This window comes from Podarcis melisellensis, assembly GCF_964234715.1.
Source record: "Podarcis melisellensis genome assembly, chromosome: 13".
Classification (NCBI taxonomy): Eukaryota; Metazoa; Chordata; class Lepidosauria; order Squamata; family Lacertidae; genus Podarcis; species Podarcis melisellensis.
In genome coordinates, this window is record NC_138545.1 from 18,580,431 (window position 1) to 18,600,074 (window position 19,644).

The following is a 19,644-nucleotide window of genomic DNA, read 5'->3' on the forward strand; positions in this document are numbered from 1 at the left end:
CTTCTATTCAGCTCTTTCCCGTGTTCAAGCTAGCCTTAATGATTCTGCTCTCCTACACAATAATCTGTTTTCACATTTGAGCAGAGAACAAGGAGTACCACTCTCTTCAAGCAATAAGCTGGGCAGCCTTCTTTGTGGAGCTTCGAAGCAGAGGGCATCCCTCCAAGGCAACATTCTACCAAAGCTCCCTCAAACGCTGCTTCTTCTACCCCAAATATTATAGTACTGTATTGTAGTTCAAAAGAGCCCAGCAGGCAACAGGTTATGGTTAGCACTACAGGTGGCAGTAAAAGAAGTTCTGCCCAAATGGGAAGAAGCATCGGGAAGACGAAGAGAACTGGGCACCTGTGGGCCAAATTAGATGTGACGCCGAATACTCTTTCCTTTATTTCCTGCATTTATATAATCGCCTTGGTTCTTTGGGCAGCCGGAAAAGCAGAAAACAAACACACAAATGTTCAATATTACATATAAAACAATAAAAGCTATAGAGAATTAATTAAAAAGCTGAAACACAAAACACAAATGAAAATCAGTTTAACATAGCTCGTTAAATGGCAGGGCCATGGCCGCATTCACACCTCTGCAGGCTGGGTAGTGGGAATGGGGAGAGGCAAATGGCTATGGCAGCTCACTCAGGCTCAGAGATCAAGTCTGATGCTCTCATGTGATGGCAGAGGGATTGGCTTGGGACCTTGTACATCCCAGGCTGACCCAGTTCCTCCCTGCCAGAGCACCCCCTTCTAAAGCCTTCCATGGGCTGCCACTGGCAGGCATTCTGCTGGTGGCATTTCCACCTGCACATTCAGCATCAACCCATGGGTGGAGACTGGAAGAGGAACACCTTGGAATGCCATGGACGTCTGTTTCAAAACCCAGCGTGCCACTACGTAAAATGCCCTCACCATAGTAATTATCCGCATCACATGTCTTTGCATTTAACATGCAGGTTGTTTTTTTTTAAACGTAAATAGGATGAGCTGGAGGTGATAATTACTGCGATCTGCAGAATGTGCAGAGTGGGGAATTTAACAATTTCCTCCCTGGCTCTAGTCCTGGGGAACATCCCTCCTCTGAAGCTGGTATTTAATGGGACTGGGAAATCCCTCAATGGTCATCAGCATACGTTACATTATGTGGGGGGTGGAGATAAGGGACCCTCGCCCACCCCTCCGCTGCACCCAGAATACCGCCAGACACTAAGACTATGAACACACTGGTGTTTTCAAACACAGCAAGGGTGTTCCCTCCCTCCCCCCCATTTCTAGTCGCATTTGCACGTTGCTGCACACGCCAGAGAGAGGGCGGCAATGTCTTCCTCTGATGCACATGACCTGTTTGGTTTACCCACACACCCCTGAACTTGCATCCAAAAAGCTGCTATGTCATCCATGCATGCGCAATGGCTATTTCACTGCACCTTTTGAAGTTTTGCCTTTTGGAGTGAAGTTTTGTTTGAGGGGGAAATGCATCAAACAGCCCTATTTCTCAAGAAACTACGAGGCAGCTCTGTAACGAGAGTAATGGTGCATGTGGTGGGAATACTTTAACTCTATCTGAACCTGGAGATACCAGGGATCGGACTCTCTGCATGCGAAGCTGATGCTCTGTCACAGAGCTACAGCCTTTCCTGGTAGAGAAGCTGCTCCAAATCCCTGATCATCTCGGTGGCACTTTTCTAGCACCACAATATCGTTTTTAGATGAGGCGAGCAGAAAAGTACACAGCATTCCAAACACAGCCACGCCATTGATTAGTAGCTCCAAAATCAAAAGCTGTTATAGAAAAGGTGGTTTTATTTCTAAGCAGGGATCTAAAGGCGCTTCAGTTTGGGAGGTCCTCCTGTGCCAGCCTGAGCTCACAGAAATCCTCTCAGAAAAGGGCAACCAACATGATCAAGGGGTTGGAGTAACCAAAAGGAAAAATTAAAACATTTGGGGCTTTTTACTTAGCTACAGTGGTACCTCGGGTTACAGATGCTTCAGGTTGCAGACCCTTCAGATTACAGACTCCGCTAACCTGGTAGTACCTCAGGTTAAGAACTTTGCTTCAGGATGAGAACAGAAATCATGCGGTGGCAGCGTGAGGCCCTATTAGCTAAAGTGGTACCTCAGGTTAAGAACAGTTCCAGGTTAAGAACAGACCTCCAGAATGAATTAAGTTCTTAACCCGAGGTACCACTGTAAAGGCAGAAAGGGCATGATAGAGCTGTATAAACTGCAGGGTGTGGAGCAATTGGAGAGAGAGAGATGATTTTCTCCCTTGTAACACGAGAACTCAAGGCCAATCCAATGAAGCTGAATGTTGTAAGATTCGGGACAGACGAAAGAAAGAATTCCAGTGCATAATTAAACTATGGGATTTGCTCCCACAAGATACAGCGATAACCACCAACCTCAGTAGCTTTAAAAGAGGATTAGACAAAGTCATGGCGAATGAATTTGTCGGGCTTTCAGTGTCATCCACAATGTTCTCTGCATGCTGGTTGCTGGGAATCCCAAATGCAGAGAGTGCTGATGCACTCAAGTCCTGCTTGTGGGCTTCCCATTGTGGCATCTGGTTGGCCACTGTGAGAACAGGATGCTGGACTAGGTGGGCCTTTGGCCTGATCCAGCAGGCCTCTTCCTTTTGTTCTGAGTTTGCCAAGAAGAAATCTGTGTTAAATGAAAAATGGAGGGCGCTCACCAAGAGCATATTTTTAATCTGCAAACCGCCTTGAGCCCATCAGGGGAAGAAGCAGGGTAAAAATACAAACATACATACATACATACATACATACATACTATACTAACGCTACCTTCCCACAGACCCACCCTGCTGTATATTAGCCCCTTGCCAGAGAACGGCCACCCCAGAGACTTGATGACACATCCCTCGCTACAACCATCGCAACTTCGCTCTGTGCAGCGAACATCTCCCTCTCTGTTGAACCCCGGGGCCTTTTTCATGTAACCGCTGCTTGTCTCCCTGCCCACCTCCTCGACAGAGCGTGAGGGAGCCCCCCGGGGCAGTGACACACTGCAGTGTGCTGGGAACATGTGGTCTCACTGACTTCATCAAGGTAACAGGCCTGTGAAAGGCCTGTGGCAGCAGCAAGTGCATGTGTGTTTGTGGCGAGGGGAGAACGCGGCTCTGTCTCTTGCTATCAGAAACCAAAATGATCTGACATGGTTCAAGGGGATTTGTCTGGCCTGTCAGGTACCTAGCGGGGTGAATAAAGAGGGGGCAGCATGGTGGGGGATGAAAACGGAATAAAACCTCATATTCCCCGCTGTGGCCTCCTGGGGCATGTCTCCTGCATGGATTTTGCCTATTTGGTGGCTCATCTTAGCACTCACAAGGGTAGGGATTTTTCTGGTGTTTATTTCACTTCAGCGTGTAGCTCACCCAAGACCCGTGGTACAAAACATGCCATATAACGCAAAACTAAAAATCAGCTAAGCACACGCACACAACTGACTGAAATCATATATCCAGTTAAAGCCTAACGTGATACTGTTCTGATTTCTTTGGGGTGGTAGTAGCAGCTTTTCACTTCAGCTGCCTACAGTCTTTGAGGGCAGCCCCCCATATATGAGAAAATCCTGCTTAAACAGTAGGCCTGTCGCCAGCGTCTCAGTAAGTCGCATTTGTTTTAGTCAACTGATCAACTTAATTCATCGATCCAACAGAGCACTCAGATGTAAACCCTCTAAGTAGGACATAGATGAATGTGTACAGGATTGCAGCCTAATCTGTATAGATTTGCATAATAAGAAAAATGATACTTAATTTCCCCCCCCCCCCATGATGTTTAGTGGTAATTCTGACTTGGAGACATTCAGTTCTAATCCCTCAGATGGTAGCTTCTTCCCACCGGTTCCTCAGCAAAGAACATAGAGCAAATGTCCAAAAATGCGTTTAGGAAGAAAAATGCCAGTACAGTGGTACCTCAGGTTAAGTACTTAATTCGTTCCGGAGGTCCGTACTTAACCTGAAACTGTTCTTAACCTGAAGCACCACGTTAGCTAATGGGGCCTCCTGCTGCTGCCGCACCGCTAGAGCCCGATTTTTATTCTCATCCTGAAGCAAAGTTCTTAAACTGAAGCACTATTTCTGGGTTAGCAGAGTCTGTAACCTGAAGCGTATGTAACCTGAGGTACCACTGTAGCAGCAACATTTCCAGGCTTTCAGACTAGAGTATCTCTCAGCCCTATCTGGAAATGCATGAATCTGGGACTTTGTGCTCTGCTATTGATCTCCATCCCTTCTTATGGCTTTTTTCACAGTGAGCCAGATTATGGGTGCAACAACACACCATCAGTAGGGTAAAAAGAGAAAAGGCCACAGCTCAGCAGTAGAGCATCTGCTATGCACACAGAAGGAGCCCATTTCAATCTCCACGTAGGGCTCGGAGAACCCCCTTCCTGAAACCCTTGAGAGCTGCTGCCAACCAGTGTGGACAACACTGAGCTAGATTGACCAAGAAACCAACTTGGTATAAGGCAGCAGCTTCCTATAACCCTGAAACGAACCTGCCGTCTCACAACAATACTTTTAAAGAAGAAAAGATATGATGCATGCATGTGTCATTTGCAACAGGCATCGTTTTAGAAGACTTCCTGTTTCTCCCACTGCCAAATGCTGGTTTGACTTTGCGTGCGACCAAAGGGCATGTCTACACAGTTGGATACTGAGAACTGGGCAGGCTGAAGAGACAGGGCAGCAAATGGTGTGAGGCGTAATGGTGCCAGATGAAAGTGCACAGAAGTACCCAGGGCAATCCAAGACTGCACGCACACCAGGCATTTAAAGCACGTTGCAAAGAATCCTGGGAAGTTTGTTAAGGGTGCTGGGAATTGTAGGCCTGTGAAGAGGAAAACTACAGTTCCCCCAGGATTCTCTGTGCTTTAAATGCATGGTGTGTATGCAGCCCAAGCTATTCTGATATCTGAGGCAAAACATCCCACAGGCCCCTCTCATGCTGCTTGGCAGTAAAAATACAGTAAAAAAATGCAGTAAAAATAATCAATTTGCTGCCCCTTTCATTATACCCAAAACCAGCTGCCTGAGTTAGCTGCCTCATTCTGCTTTGTTAGGGCCGGCCCTGCCTATAGAGCCAAGACTGTGACCACTATTGTGCTTAGAATGAAAATAAATAAAACCTAATACTATGTACCAGGAAAGGCTGTATTTTGTTACGTGAGTAAATTTTCAAGAGTGAATTTGCATTCCTGAATGCAATATCACATGCCAAAGACTCTGGGAGCATGCAAGGATAAGGTGTGCTGACTGAAGGGTTAGAGCATTTCTCAGAAGGCTCAGGGGCACTATTAGATTATGTACCTCATCCCACATTTGCCTTACCAAGGATCTCTGGCTTAGGGTACTGCAATATCCTGCACCCAGCCCCAGTCCCATGCACAGGGTCTAACCTGCCCAACCTTGGTCTGTTGAACAGAAATGTCTTGTTATTTTGAAGATTTCCCCCCTTGACCACAATAAACAGTACTTAATTCTCTCCCCCAACACCCAGCTCAATTGCATTTTGTTCTCTACAGTCTGATGACAGCCATGCAGATTTCCAATCCCCCTCAGCTAGACTGTGTAGGGGTTTTTGTAGTTTGCATTTATAACAGTCTGTTCAGTGCCTGTGTGGATAGAAGTCTCTGTGTGTATGCAAGAAAGAGATGGAGGTTGTTTTGCATATCTGTGAATGATCTTAGCCATCTTATGCATATGTTAAATTTACATTTCATCGTGCACTACGGCTCTGCAGGTATTCCTAGGAGTGTGTGTTATTTATTGTCTTTCAGTACGATTGCGTGGATGCGCAAGATTCTGCCCAGTTTCAAGGACTTCCTCCTATTTTTATATACCAACTTTCTGTCCGTCGCAATATGTGATCTTTCCTTAACTTCCTTCCTGCCTTTCTCTTCCTCGCCTGTGTAGCCATGTGCTGTGTGTGTCCGTGGAAACATGTGTCTGCCTTTGTGCAGTTCACTGTGTGCCTTTGCCTTCATGGAGCAGGTGCCTATCTTTTCCTCTCCATCTGGTTGTAAGTCAGAGTTATTCAAATGAGAAATTAAGAGAGAGGCAGAGAGAACATCCCTTAATTTTCTTTTATAGAAAGGAGTCAGTTCTATTAAGATGCATTATTCAGGGCGGGGGGGGGGGGAGTGGTTTAACTCAAGCTGGTAAAAAGCTGCTCAGCTGGTCGCCTGTGGCGAGTCAGAAGTGCCTTCAAGCGATCAAGACATCTTATAAAAGCATTTTTTTTAAAAAAAAATTCTAGGCCAACTTAGATATATGCAGGCAGGCTAGCTAATTACTTTCGTGGCTGTACATACAAGAGCAATGATAGCCAGATGCAAGTGGGGGGTGGGTTGGATTGTTGAAAAATAGTAAGAGATTTACCGCCCTAGATTAGATGAGAAGATGCATACAAGATCATAATCTTGTGATTTTTGTTATCCAGAGTAACTACCAACTACTGTACTCATTCCATGCACATCGTCATTAAGACATTTTAGAATCTCCACTGTACCCACAAGTATGCTTTAAAAAGTAGGGTGGCAATCATGGTATTGAGCACCAAAGAGTGAGTCCAAGTTGCTAACAAATTCCCAAACAGTGTTAAGTATTTGGGTACAATATATGTTCAGTATACCACACTTCCTTAACACCAGCGTAGAGTTCTCCAGCTTGTGTTATTTATTCAGCAACAACACAGAGGAAATGGAATCCTTATCCAACCAGAAACTTCAGATAATGGTCAATCCTTTTTGCACACTGGAACTGGGCTTGTAAGCAGCTGCCATATTAATGTGTGCATATGTGAATCAGGCCCAACTAAAACTTTAGTTGAGTAATCTAATCTACTAATTTGATTAATTAAAGTCTGCAGTTTTGCTTTCCAGCTTATTTGGTAGTTTCTCTACCGAAAGCAAGTCCAAAGTAAATCCTACGAATGACTCTCAGCATAGCCCTGGAAGGGAAGTCATCTGTTGTCAGAACCAGTTACCCAGAAATCTTTGCTTCCATCATGGCTGACATTCCACACATGCTGCCAGAAAGAATACGTAATTCTTCAGAAATCTCTGTTCTAAATCTGGTCACTGACCGACAGTGGGCAATTGCTCACAGGCCTGTGCCCCTGAGATGGTTGTAATGATGTAGGAAAGTGATGAAACGAGGAATTGCTTGGCATGAATTTAACTCATATATCCTGAGGTACCTGGGAGATGAGGGAGCATTTACTGTCGGGCAGGCATTATGATTGAACTGGGGGCAATGTCTATGAGCAAACTACCCAGAATGCTGTGCATGATACTGACCATATGACCCACAAGTGTCTGCGGTCAAATTGGCTGTAATGAATGGCCGATTTTTTTCTTTCACACAACATCCACCTGCATGTTGCCAGCCTCCAACTGTACTTTTACATTGTCAATACACCTAATATTGGAATGCATGGCTAAAAAAATGGAAGCAGTTACAAAGCATTGTCATGACTCCCTATCTGTTGAGTGCTCAGCTCCAGCCAAAGGGACACTCCTCACCACCACCGGACCTCAGAGTCCAAGATCCAGAAGTTTCTCAAACCCACAAGACCCCATGATCCAATTCCCTTCCCTAGAGTGTACAGGTATTCACTTCTGAGCCTAAAGGATACATATATTACACGAAACATCTCTCATCAAACCAATGCCTGGCCACGACAGGCAGCCCCTCAAATCTAACCTTCTCCCCACTTCCTCCCCCCCCCCAGTGACGGGTTCTCATTCATCTGACGGGATCCAGGCAGCCTTGCTGTTTCCATGGCAACATTGCCATGGAAACTGCAGAGACCATTCTCTCCTCCCCCTTATCACCATCCTTCCTTCAAAACCACAACCCCCCCCTTTCCTGGGGCAATACCACCAGGAAGATTTAAAGAGCAGGGGGCTGGGAGCGAGCGCGGAAATGGCTGTTTAGCATAGCTCATCTTTTGCACCTTGTCCGTGGTATATCTGTGTGTGTGTAATTAAAAGGCATAGCTAAACTCTGTGCATGTTACCATGCCTTCCTCAATTCCTTGGTCTCTGTTAGCAAGCTAGCTCTCTCCTCCTTTCTTTTAAAGTGCCTCATTCTATCATTTTACCGCATCATATCACCCTCTCCCTCCCTCATATACCCTCTCCTATCTAGCCTCAATCTCTCTTTCTCTCTCTCTCTTTACGCATCCTTCCTCACACGCACCCTTCCAAGCAGACTACCTGGAGTGCCCCCATGTACCTTCTGTTACAATCCCACCCCCACCGCCGACTATGAGATTTCACCACCACCAGACACCTGTGAGTGGGCACAGGCCTATCTAGACTCATTGTCTGCTTCCCTAGAACCTGGTGGGGAAGAGGCTGCCATTTCTGTGTGTGCTTTTCACCTCCTGTGTTCACACACACACAAACACACACACACACACCACTCTCCCTTTCATCCACACACATTAGCTACACCACATCCCTCAGTATGCAGGCTCAGAAACATATGTACATTTCCACCTAGTTGTGAAATGCTGCACCTAACCAGCACTTCACACATAAACAAGCTCCTTTCATGTGCATTGTACTTTCATGCATGCGTTTGCAATCCAACCCATATTCGCACATACATATATTTGTTCTGTCACACACAGAGAGACTTATGAGCATATACGCCTGATACACACGTGTCCTTACTGGATCTCATGCATATATAAAGCTAATCCTTACACAAACCAACAAAACACCCAGAAAAACGCATATTGACGCACAAAGGCACAGTCGTTATTTGCCCCACATGTGAACATCCTCATATGGGCATCACAAACTCGCACCCGACACCTGTTTTCTGCTGGATCTGTCCTCTGTCGATCCAGGCAGAAGTGCAGTGCGGCAGCATGATATGGGGTGCGGGGAGAGGATTGGTAAGAAAGGGAGCGTTGTGGTTAATTTGTGCTGGCTTTGCCAGCCGGTGAAATATCAGAAGAGTCAGCTTATATCATCTTCATTCAGTGTGCATGTAAGAGAGAGAGAGAGAGATATGAAAGCAGGGCGAGAAAGAAGCAGGCGAGCAATTCTCGTGTATAAATGTGATAGGAATATACATAATCCCACTCAGACAGAAGCAGTCAGAAGGGAAGCTGTACGCACGCACACACAGAGTAACGCACTCAGAAGCTGCCACACTCAAGAAGCAGAAGGTAGAAGTGTAATGCACAGTCTATGACTTGATACGCACATACACACAAAGGCACTGTCACATGCCCAGAGCTGCAGCAGTAAAGCGCAAGCACACACACACACACACACACACACACACACACACAGACCTTACAGAAGCACACAGTTTTGACCATACAACAGCAGCACACAAAATCCTCCATGTCACACACATACACAGGCTCGGCTCATAAACCAGAGAAGTGCTGCACCAAAAGAGTCCAAAGCATGTGTGCGCTCATACACAAACTCAACTAAAGGGGCAGAAAACACTGTTCTCACAAGCCAGCAGCATCACAAAACACGCATGCTGCAACAACCCATATGCACAGCTAAACTCAGTCGCAAAGTGAGTGTTTCATCACACACACAAACCTTTCTACCACACCACCCTGAGAGCAATGCCATTTTTCATCTGAATTCCAGCACAACCCATTCCACCTGATATTCAAAGCAGGGTGCTCTTGCCTGGGGCAGAGAGGGTGCTGAACAAACTACAGAGCACAACAGCTCTTTTACAGCATGGAATGCTTAACTCTCTCCCCACTCCACCCCCCCAAAAAAAACCCTATTGATAAATTTTAACAACAGATCTATTCGTATTTCACAGATGTGGTACATGCGGTAAATTCTGAGCCCAAAATGTCTATTTTCAAAACACACAAACACACATGCGCATAATCCTAAATCTTTGGGGGGGGAGCCTGAAAGTCATAACTATATATAATATACATGCACATACTCTTTCAAAAGATGCTTATTTTTTTATCCATCCTCACTAGGCACTTGCCAGCACCACCTTCTGGAGTCTCATTAGCTTCATCTGGAACACCCAGCCCAGGTAACTAAAATATACAGCTTGCCTCATAGCAAGTTGCATAAATCCACTGCTTACCTTGATCTGTTTTTAAAAATCCCATACAAAATACTTCCCTTGTTGATCCTGATTTAAAAAAAAATTGCTGCAAGACGTCAGTGGCAAAATCTTTTTTTCTGTTTGTGAAGGGAGCACCTGAAAGTCCAGATGTTCTTCTCCACCTTCAGTAAGGAAATCTTTAATTTTCCTTCATAGAAAAAACACACACCCCACCTCAAAAAGTGGGTACTTTCTATTAAAAAATAGAATTCCACTCTGGGAAAGGAAACGCAATGGATGAATTAGATATGATGCTTGAGGAATTCCATTGGCTGGCTGGCAAGCAGGGAGCTGTTTTGATTGGCGGAGGAGATGGACTCGGTGGGTGACTACAGCCCCTCACCCAAACCTGTGCCCCTCCCTCCAAACTGCTTTCAAGTCCCAGAAGAGTGAAGAGGGTGAGTGGGAAGAGCTTTCATTAACAAAAAGAGCGAGCATCCAGCGCCAAGAAGGGGCAAAGAGAGTGGGATGCAGGAGCACGGGATTGGACTGGAAAAGCTGCCAATCAAAGACACTACTTCATCCACTTCTCTCTTTCTGACTCTCTCTCTTTTTGCTTTAGAAAAGGAGGGGCAAAGTTTGTGCAGTGCCTCCTAGTTGCTGTCCCGTTCAATACACTAGACTCCAGGGCGCTTTGCTCAAGGAACCTAGGAGTCCTTCTGGCTGACAGACCTCACTGCCCTGCGCTTCCTAAAGTAACCCAGGAGTCGTAACTCTGCTCCAGTAGTAGGAAGAGACTAAGCTGCTCATCATATTTTTGTACATGCAGGAATTATAGAGGGAGGACAGCATGGCTGTCTCCCTTTCCTTTTGTGATCCCCACCCCCAAAGCTCCTGTTTTTAAGCAGGTACAAGAAGAGAGAGCAGGATGCATGGGCGTAGCCAGGATTTGGGGGGCAGGACTTTGTTAGGGGGGCAGAACCGATGTGATTGGTCAGTTAGTTAAGTATTTCTATTGTTTTACTTGAGGGGGGCAGCTGCCCATTGCATGATATGGGAGAGCAAGGGCTGAGTTTTATCATAATGGTGGCGCTGTGTGTTAAACCACAGAGCCTAGGACTTGCTGATCAGAAGGTCGGCGGTTCAAATCCCCGCGACGGGGTGAGCTCCCGTTGCTCGGTCCCAGCTCCTGCCCACCTAGCAGTTCAAAAGCACGTCAAAGTGCAAGTAGATAAATAGGTACCGCTCCGGTGGGAAGGTAAACGGCGTTTCCGTGCGCTGCTCTGGTTCGCCAGAAGCGGCTTAGTCATGCTGGACACATGACCCGGAAGCTGTATGCGGACAAACGCCGGCTCCCTCGGCCCATAGAGCGAGATGAGCGCCGGAACCCCAGAGTCGGTCACAACTGGACCTAATGGTCAGGGGTACCTTTACATTTACCTTTACCTATGCCCCACTCTGTCCTGCTGTTCCTCGTTATCCTCAAACAGTTCTAGCTTTAAGAAGGACGCTGTGCTGGACCACACTGCTTGCCACAGGGTATGGTATGGGTTCTTTGCACAGCTGCCTACTTGCTAATGCAAAGTTGGGCAGCCCTTTCCTCTGCAGATGTTGCAGAACCATATCCCTGACCATGCTGACTGGGGCCCATTGAATCACACCTTGAGAGCTATAGGCATGGGTGTCCGCAGAAATGTTTCCTGGGGTGGGGAGTAAAGCACAGAAAGGGGGAGCCGGCTAATTTCCCACAAAAAAAAGAGAAAAATAGCGCCTGTACATTTTGCCTTATATCTCAGGTTCTCCAAATACTAAACAAAAAATATCTCTCGTCTTTACATGAAAGTGGGGGATCTGGAGATTATTTATTGAATTTGTATACAACCCTTCCTCCAAAGATCACGGGGCGGTTCACAACATAAACATACAAAATGAAAACACTAGTGAGTAAAGAAACAAAAACTAAACTAAACAAAGCCCTCCGCTCTCCCACAGAAACATTTAAAAGGCCACAGAATATTAATCAGCTAAATGCCTGGTTGAATAGGAATGTTTTCACCTGGCGCCTAAAGATATGTAATGAAGGTGCCAGGAAAGTCTCCTCAGGGAGAGCATTCCACAAGTGGGGAGCCACCAAAGAAAAAGCCTGTTTCCTTGTTGCCACCCTCTGGACCTCTCGTTGGAGAGGCTCCCAAAGAAGGTCCTCAAGTAATGATTGCAGGGAGAAGCTCGGGTGGTCCTGAGCTTTATAGGTTTTATCCAAGGAGGGAAAGTAGATCCCTTGCCCCTCTGATATATGCCCATGGCCACAGGCTTCCCACCACTCCGTTAGTATATAACCTACTCTAGATCTCAACATATCCAAGGCAGATTATAGTATTAAGCAATTAAATGTTTTATGTCTGCTCCACTTTCTCTGCCTTGGTTCTCTATATTTTAAAAATGTTTCCACTTTAGGAAACAAGATGGTGGGGCAGACAGGCCTCTGGACTGATCCAGAAGGGCTCTTCTTATGTATTTGTGTACAAAAGGCGACAATTTTCAACGTTGTTCAATTGCAATAAAACTTAACCAATTAGTACCAACGATATGAAAACAATAACAGTATATAGACAACAATACTCTGCCATCAACACAGCTCAATGAACAGACTTTCTTCCAAAGACTTTCCTAAAAAGAAAGGTTTTCATTTGCCTTCAGAAGCAGAGAAGAGACTACCCAGTGAACTTCATTGGGAGGGAATGTGCAAGGTGCCACCATAGAAAAGACACTGTCCCGCATAACCACCTGCCTCACTTCAGAAGGCAGGGGAACATGGAGCAGGACCTCCAACAATGATCCATATACTTTATATGGGATACAAACTGTGAATCATTTCACAGCCTGCTGCCTTATATTGAATCAAGACATTCAGTGGCGTAGCGTGGGTTGTCAGCACCTGGGGCAAGGCAAGTAATTTGCGCCCCCTAACCCGTGGATTTTAGCACTTGGGCAGAGAGCTGCGAGTGCGAGCGCGCCCCCCCCCAGATGTTGCGCCCGGTGCGGCCGGCCCCTCCTGCACCCCCCATGCTACGCCACTGAAGACATTTGTCCATCTAGCTCAGAACTGTCTGCACTGAATGGCAGCGACTCTCCATAGTTTGACAGGAGACTCTCCCAGCCCTCCCTGGAGATGCTGGGGATTGAAGTTGGAAACCTTCTACATGCAAAGCAGATGCTCTACCACTGAGCTACCATTCTTCCATTATTATTATTATTATTATTATTATTATTATTATTATTATTACTACTACTACTAGTATAGTAGTAGTAATAATAATAATAATAATAATAATAATAATAGAATAGAATAGGGAGGAATAATAGAATTTATATTCCTCCCTATACCCAGAGATCTCACAAAATAAAATAAAAATATAAACCCACAAAATACATTACCAAAAAAACAACAACCCAATAACACCCCCAAACTCCCCCCCCCACATTTTGAAAGGGCATAGGATGTCAATCAAACCAACCAAAGGCCTGGTTAAAAAGAAATGTTTTTGCTTGGCGCCTAAAGGTGAATAATGAAGGTGCCAGGTGAACTTCCCTAGAGAGGGCATTCCACAGAGGGGGAGCCACTGCAGAGAAGGCCCATTCTCGTGTTGCCACCATTTGGACCTCTCGAGGAGGAGGCACACGAAGAAGGATCTCAGAAGATGATCTCAGGGTCCAGGTAGGTTGATATGGATATAGGCAGTCCTTGATGTATTGCAGTCCTGAGCCGTTTAAGGCTTTATAGGTCAAAACCAGCACTTTGAATTGGGCCCGGAAACTAAGTGGTAGCCAGGGCAGTCAGACCAAGGTCGGTGTAATATGCTCAAACCGCCTTGCTCAGGTGAGCAACCTGGCTGCTGAATTCTGCACTAGCTGAAGTTTCCAAACCATCTTTAGAGGCAGCCCTATGTATAATGCATTGCAGTAATCTAACCCTGAGGTTACCAGAGCATAGGCAACAGTAGTTCCCCAACACACATTCAGCTTCCTAGGCAGCTAGTATAGAATACAGTAGTCAAGTATAATAATGATGCATGATAAAGAAATATAACTATGGATATGTATGGGAACAAACTTATACCACCACCCAGACCCCCAACCTGTAATTCCTATCTCCTATAAAATTTAGTCTCTCCTTAGCCTGCCGAACCCTGCTTTTCGTCTAGAATATAGATTCCTCTGCTTCGCCACAAACAACAGGGTGAATGCCCTTGGGGGGACGACGGAAAAGCCCCCCCCCCAACTTCTTGATTCAGAAAAGGGTTACAATTTGAGTAAACTCATAAATTTATGAATTTAGCAAGGGCAGGAAATAGCACTAGCTAGCTTCCTCGTGAGACCAGCCTCGTAGTGATAAGCCAGCTGCAAAAAAGTAAGACCCTCTCCTCAGCACAAAGGGGGACGTTGCCAAGGTGACAGTGGGCAATGCTGGAAGGGGAAAGAAATATTTCCACAAGTAGTTCTGGGAAGAAGGAGGAAGTAAGAAAACGCCATGCAGGGCTGAGGAGAAGCCATGACGCAGGGGGACAGGTAGCATGGCTGATTTCTCTGCTTGCTGCTGTTAGGGGAGCAACAACGGTCTCTCTCCATCTAGACGCAGGTTGTAAATATGTGTGAATAAACCATATTTTATAAAGACACTGCAGTCTCTGCTGCACCTAGTCTCCAATTTAAACACAAACCCTGGGCGAGCACTTGGAACGCTCTGGAATCATGTCACTGCTCGGCAGAGATTAGGGGTGTTTTGTAACTGTATTTTTTGACAGGAATGAAGAAGCTGTAGCCATGCAGATGTTGCTGGACTGCAACTCCCACCATCCTTGACCCTTAGCCATGCTAACAGGCAGGGCCGTCTTACCCATAGGCGCTAGGGGTGTGGGGCACCTGGGCGCCGACCTCTCAGGGGTGCCAGGTCGAGAGTCCGGAACCCAAAAGTTGAGTTCGGGGAAGAGCCCGCCCATCAGTCAGAGCGCCGTGGTGGGCTCTTTTGCTGCGGGCGGCTCCAGTGGGTTAGCGTGTGGGGTGCAGGGGGGGCGGCTGCACCGGGCGCAACATCTTAGGGTTAGGGGGCGCAAATCCACGGGTTAGGGGGCGCAAATTACTTGCCTTGCCCCGGGTGCTGACAACCCATGCTACGTCACTGGGCGGCTCTGCGCCATGAGTTCGGGGGCAACTGAGCCAGCAAGACGCTAAGGTGGCAGGCTGGCTCCGCCCTCCTGCATGCCTGGGACTGGGCAACCTGGGGGGTGCACCGGGTGGATCTTTGCACCCCGGGGCCACATATGCTTAGGACAGCCCTGCTAAAAGGGAATGATCGGAGTTAAAGTTCCAACAGGATCTGGTCGTCCACAGCTTCCCCACCCTTGATTTATGCTGTAATGAATTTCAGAGGACTGGACACAGCCCTAATGTAATTAGATGTTACGTAATCACCTTGGAAATAATTCCAGATCAGCCTTCCCAAACATTGTGCCCTCCAAATGTTTTGGAGTCTATTCTCCACTATCAAATTCCCCAACAATTGGTCATGCTGGTTGGATTGTAGTCCAAAATGTTCTGGGGAGCACCAGGTTGGGGAAAGCTGTTCTAGATCAAAGAGGAAGGATAGACAAGTAAATGAACAAGTATACATGCACACTTTATCATTTGCACACTTACAGCAGGGGAGTCATGTTAAAGCAGAGCTTTCCAAACTGTGTGTCGCGACACGTTAGTGTGTCGGCTGCAGTGTTTTTGTATTCTAATATTTTGCTGGAAGCCACCCAGAGTGGCTGGGGAAACCCAGCCAGATGGGTGGGGTATAAATACTAAATTATTATTATTATTATTATTATTATTATTATTATTATTATTATTATTTAGGTGTATCATGCAAACACTCCCCGCGCTCCTCCCGGGGCTGGAAAGGGGTTAGTTTAATCTCCGGTTTGCTAGTAAAACTGAATTACTGTGTTGCAAAATGATGCATGTCTAGAAAGTGTGTCACCAACATGAAAAGTTTGGAAAGCTCTGTGTTACAGTTTATTTGGATATTGCTTTTTCGCTCAAATGTTCCCACAGCTATGGAAAACTTGTTAATACAAAAGATTAGAAGGTACGATAAATGCACAACACATACAATCACTCCATCTATCCATCAATATAATACAATACAAAATAGCAAAATGACAAAATACCCATCAATCACACTGGATATGTGTTAGGAACACCAATTAACCTTGCAACAAGAAACAGGAAAACCTTCCATCAGGGAGGTAGACTTCACTTTCCAGTATTGAAGCGTTAGACATTTTGCCAGCCTGAGTGCTTTTAGTTAAATTGCCCCTCTGCCAGGTTCCAAAGGACTTGTAATTCAACTTCAGATATCAATTCCTAATAAAGTTACATAACTGTTATTAAAAAATGGTTGAAAGGGGGGGCTGTTCTGGGGCGGGAGGAGGTGCCAAATGACAATTGGTGTCTCAGCCAGGCCAATAGAGGGAGCCTCTGACTCTCGCATTTCCTTCTTCAACAGTTAATGCCACCTGTGTACACACCAGACATTTCTTGCCTGGCAGGGGGTTGGACTCGATGGCCCTTGTGGTCTCTTCCAACTCTATGATTTTATGATTCTAAAGCACATAACTTCCTCCCAAAGAATCCTGGGAGCTGCAGCTCACCCACCCAGCCCCCTTAACCAACTACAGTTCCCAGAATTCTTTGAGGAGGGGGTGCTTTAAAGGTATGGTGTCTATGCAGTTGGACCATTGGTCTGCATCTGTATAAGGCAGCCTTCTGTGTGGGAAAGTGGACTCCTACCTCCTGGCCTGTAAAATGCGGAAGAGTGTTTCTGTGAAGGCTGCAGTACACTGTAGGCACCCAGCCCTGTGACATCCCTGTCGATGATGGAGACTGTTTCATAGCATCCGCAGAGACCAAGGGAACAAATAATGGCTCTTAGGAACGACCCGTGGTGTATCCCTCTTCCCTCGCTATTCCCCAGTGTCCCCATCTGCTCCTTCTACATGTGTGTTCTCTTTCTCTCTCTCACTTTCTAAGTCTTCACGCCAACTCCGTGACTGGCATAAATATCTCTTGGCTCCCTCCATTTCCCGGTTGGCAACAGATCAGAATTTCTGCCAATTGATGTTGGCTTCTTTGGGTAATTAGGGAAATCTGGCAGGAGGGCACAGAAGCTCCCTGGTGCTAGAATCAAAACATTGCAGAACATTTGGGGTGGGGTGGGCTGTCAACCAGTGTCAACCAATGCTTACTTGTATGAGTCGTAATTAAACGCAGTGCTGGGGCTGAAATCTGCCTGGAAAACCCCTGCCCCAGATGCATGCAGGCTGCTGGGTGCGTTACTCATTGAGGAGGGAAATGCAGACCGTGCATGCTCAGAGACTACCTTCTCTTTATTATTGCTACACAGTTAGTTCTGGAACCGAGCACTGAGGGTAGCTCCAAATGGCAGTCGAAGCAGAAGAAACTGAGATACAGTGATGGTTAAAAAAACCCTCAGTTGAATTTCTGCAGCTATTAAAAGTACAAGCGCACGGCTTGGGGGGGAAACATGGTGGTATTCCTAATCAGGGAGAGGAACCTGTTACCTAGAACTTTGCCCACATTGACACCACATATGTTGACAAAACTACCGGTATGATACTACTTTAAACAACCAGGTATTTCCCCAAAGATTTCTGGGAGATGTAGTTGGTTAAGCGTGCCGAGTTGCTAGGAGACCCCCTATTGCCCTCACAGGGCTACAATTCCCAGAGTTCTCTGGGAAGAGGCATTGGTTGTTAAACCACTCTGGGAACTGCGACTCTGTGAGGGGAACAGGGGTAACCTGACAGCTTTCAACCCCCTTAAGGAACTGCAACTCCCATAAGTCTTTGCCGGAAGCCGTTACTATGTATGGTATCATAGGGATTTAACTGTATGACGTGAGCGTGGCCTGTGAAAGCTATCAACCTCTGCATTTTCAATTGGTGCCAAAAACCAAGAACCATTGATTCCTACATACTTAATTTTCCTGTATGTATGCATCTCATATGACACATCATATGTCATTCATAAGCATGCAAACCATTATTTGGATTTGATTAGGACTCTAGTAAGCTGGCTGGCTAGTGCTATTGAGCTAGAAATCTAATTCTGGTTGTTCCAGGTAGAGGGGATGAATTGAACTCTGAAGTCTTATGTTGAGCTGTACATTTTGAAAGCATTGCTAATAACTCTTGCCAAAAGAAAAGGATTTCTCACTAACACAGAGACAATCTCAAGTTTTAAGCACCTGTGCTCAGGCGCACGTAGACTGACTCAAGCGGAAGAATCTGGCAAAATGTTTTGCCTGCGTATGCAGCGGAAGTGTCCTACAATAGCCAGACACGTGCCCCCCAAAATGGCAAGTGACAACAAGCCTAGAGGCATGGTGACAAGCTGGGGGTCAGTAAGAGCTATTTGGTACTATTTGTACTTGTCTCCCCTCCCCATCTCAGGCTGTTTACACACGGCTTATTTATTGTGGTAGAAAAAATGTAATTTTTCTACAGTGGAATTATTCGTGCTCATCCTCAACAGGCTGCTTTCAACCTAAATTCAGGTCCTACCGTCCACAAGGGTGGGTGAGGTTACTTGATACTTATTTGAAAAGCTTCCCCTTTATAAAATTATCCACTCCTTTTCCTCCCTGCGCATACCCCAGGTGAATGAAGAAGGAGGTGGTGACTGATCTTGGTAGACGTCCACCCACAACATCATTGTGCAGGTGTGGACACACACGCCCCTATTGTTGGGACCGCCAACATCTGTTTTCTTGGTATATCTCTAGAATGTTTGGAATGGGAAAGCCATAGAATTTGGGAGAGGTGACACATCCTATCCAGCTGTGTATGTGTATAAGGAAAGAACAAAAGAAGCAGTTTTAGGGACAGGCAGAAAAGAGGCAGGGTGTGAGCTGAAGTCTCTGAAAGCATCTTAGGGTACAAGATGCTTCTGCCTGGAGATATTATATGAGCTGGCATATCTACAAACTTGTAGGAGTGTGCATATTGCTTTTTTCTGTTTGTGCTTTGCATTGTATATAAATACATACATGTAAATATGTAAATAAAGCCAATATTTGAAAGATACATACAGTGGTACCTCGGGTTAAGTACTTATTTCATTCCGGATGTCCGTTCTTAACCTGAAAACTTCAGCTAATGGGGCCTCCTGCTGCTGCCGCACCACCAGAGCACGATTTCTGTTCTCATCCTGAAGCAAAGTTCTTAACCCGAGGTACTATTTCTGGGTTAGTGGAGTCTGTAACCTGAAGCGTATGTAACCCGAGGTACCACTGTATTACAAAGGCACAATGCTGGCTGGAATGGATAGGAGTTGTAGTCCAAAACATCTGGAAGACATGAGGTTGGGGAAGGTTGCAGTCAGCCATGAACCATGGTTTACTGTGAACAAGCAGAGTGCTATTGCATGTGCCGGAATGGTCTTGCTTCACTTCTCCGCTAGCAAGAGCAGGAGCAAATCATAATGAGCCTTGGGTTTGCTGTG

At 46.0% G+C, this 19,644-nt stretch overlaps 1 protein-coding gene across 1 annotated transcript in view; it reads right to left on the reverse strand.

The window, feature by feature from the left end:
* The window catches only part of SHISA7 (shisa family member 7), a 33,487-nt gene extending 23,054 nt beyond the window's left edge, over positions 1 to 10,433 (reverse strand). Inside the window, exon 1 of the mRNA XM_081886142.1 lies at positions 10,117 to 10,433. The gene's annotated coding sequence lies outside the window, so the exon portion shown is untranslated. The remainder of the gene's footprint in view (positions 1 to 10,116) is intronic.
* Between the last annotated feature and the right edge of the window lie 9,211 nt (positions 10,434 to 19,644).